Below are 2,666 nucleotides of genomic sequence, written 5' to 3'. Positions count from 1 at the left end.
AGAATCTGGAAGTATGCAATACCGAGCAAGATGTTTAAAATACAGACATAGCTATTTAAAGAGTTGCAGTACCCTTTTACAATGTCCCACTCAATGTAAACAGGAAAGATGTAGACAAGAGATTCATCTAATTTGGTCCAACTGTTACTCAGGCATGTCCCTTGGAATTACTGTGCAATGCAGTGAGGCACAAGAGAGACACTAAAACATATGCGAGGAGTTAACTCATAAACTAATTTTACTTCGGAGTCACGTGAGTGACTACGTGAAGAACCCGTCCAGCACGCATGCACGGCATAGCGTTGACGCAGATGCAACAGCGACAAACGGGAGTACAGGTGCTCCCGCTACAAGCCTGAAGGAAAGGACCGTTAGGTAAGTACTTACCCACAGGTTCAAATTCACTACTATGCTCCTCTTTGTTGCTCAAGGGGAACTGGAGACAGCAAAGCAGAACAGAGGGAAGCGGCCCCCGTTCGACTCCAGGGAAGGAACGTTCCGTCAGTGGAGGGGGGAGAGGCGGCACCTGGACCGCACATGCTGCAGTCCACAGTCTGGGTACTGAGCCGATGCCCAGTCCGCTAACAGCTGTCTGACCAACAGCAGCGAACTGGAGGGAAACTAAAAAAACGTCCGGTAACCCCTGCATATTCCCGACAAGGAGACTCGCTGCCCAAGAACCGCAGAAATGCCGCCCGAAAATGGCAGGCAGCTTCTAGCAGCAAAGTCAGAACCAAACCTCGGGCTGGAGACAGACACGGAAGATGGAATCGGCACTTCAAACTACCGCCCGAGAGCAAGTAAGTGTCTGTTCTCCAAGCCTAGAGTACGGTCATGGAGCCAAAAACTCCAGCGAGACTTGCCTCAGGAGCAGGGGCAAGCTCGCCAAGGGAGCATAACACTCCCGCTCCAGTGCACTACCGCACTGGCCATCTCCCTTATCGAGGGATCGATGGTGACCAGGGCTGGGCTGGTCAAGAACTGGCTGAACAACATCAGGAGTATGCTTGAGGTACAGGATCAGGAAGAGCTGCTGGGTGTGGCCGCTATGTGGCTCCACCACTAGCGAGATGGCTTTTCAGTCTCAACTGAGGGCCAGCTTACTACCTGTTCTTTTCAAAAAACCTCTCCAAGACAGGTAGTCATGAGGTGTTGGATTTCATCATGCCTCCCCTAAATTGCATTTACTCAAAGTGCCCATTGAGCATAGCTTTTAAAACCCAAATATCTTAAATTGCATTTGATACCCCTGACGTCGGCTATCATTTCCGCATGCTCATTCCAGAGGGGCAGGATAGTATGGCAAAACACCTGACCCTACTGTTCACAGTATGCTCCGCAACTTCTCGAAGGAAGTTATAAAACCTGCCTTCAACCTAAAAAATTCACAGGACTGTGAGAACGCCGACCTCACAACCACAGATCCTGCTATCTGACTAAGTTACGAAACCAAGCCTAAGAAACTGGACGAAGTATCCAAAATATTCGACATCAAGAGGGCAGGGCCTGGAATGAGCACCACACAAAAAACAGACAGCAGTACCTCCACGCGTCCACCAGTAGGCGTCTACTTAATAGTACTGGTGAAAGCTTGGGGCCCGCATGCCAACCCCCGCAAGCCCTTTCAGGCCAGGGTCCAGAGCGGGCCCCATGGAAATTGCGCCACCCCCCAACAACACCATCCCTACAGACAAGGACCCAGAAACCGAAGAAATGAACACACCACTAAACAACAGTGAAGACAGATAAGTATGGTTCCTACCATCACATAAAAGGTGAAGGGTTTGTACTAACATGGGGGGGGGGGGGGGGTGAGGGGGAAATCACACCTGGGTTGGGAACATGAAGAACTATCACACTTGGCAGTTATATACCAAAAGTATTCAAGGATAAAAATTGAATTAAGAAACCTATCACTACTCGGCCTTTTGGCTAAGATCAAGTGTAGTATCTGTTCTTAGTTTAATATCTGATACATCCCTTATCTAGGGACCATATATTACCAGTTCAGCATGCACTCCAAAGGGGTCTACCCTCCCACTAAAAAAGAACATGAGGGACTAGCTAACTGGAGAAGATATACTAGGGGTCATAAAGAAGCCTATATGAACCTTGGTACCAACAAACCCAAGATGGTGAATGTCACACCATCATTAATATACAAGGGGTCATAAGAAGCCTAATATGAACCTTTGGTACCAAAAAACCCAAAGATGGTGAATGTCGCACCATCATTAATATACAAGGGGTCATAAGAAGCCTAATATGAACCTTTGGTACCAAAAAACCCAAAGATGGTGAATGTCGCACCATCATTGACTTTACCACTTGAGTATTTTCACCAGGTTACACACTTATGGAAAATTGTAACTGCTGACCATGGATTTCCTAGGATACTTTATGGTAGACATCAACTTAAAAGATGCAAACTATTCAGTACCCATTCATAAAATTTCAGAGATACCAATTTACCTGGATGGGGAAACTATGGCAGTATAAATTATTGACAATGGTTAATATGAGCCAAAACTGTTCCCAGATATTCAAACCAGCCCTGACACTATTAAGGAACATGTCGTCATGGCATGTCTCTATGATATTAATGACAGACTAATCCATGGGAATAACTAATCAACAGCATTAGCTACTAAAACTTATTTAGCCTG

The 2,666-nt window shown here is 46.5% G+C and overlaps 1 pseudogene; it reads left to right on the top strand.

Annotated features, from left to right (window-relative positions):
• The first annotated feature begins 1,912 nt into the window (after positions 1-1,912).
• Positions 1,913-2,023, top strand: LOC116974759 (annotated as a pseudogene).
• Positions 2,024-2,666: the final 643 nt, after the last annotated feature.

The sequence above is a fragment of the Amblyraja radiata genome, chromosome 6, assembly GCF_010909765.2.
Source record: "Amblyraja radiata isolate CabotCenter1 chromosome 6, sAmbRad1.1.pri, whole genome shotgun sequence".
In the NCBI taxonomy this organism is placed as follows: Eukaryota; Metazoa; Chordata; class Chondrichthyes; order Rajiformes; family Rajidae; genus Amblyraja; species Amblyraja radiata.
Note: the sequence above shows the minus strand (reverse complement) of the source record. Positions and strands in the feature narration are given on the sequence as shown.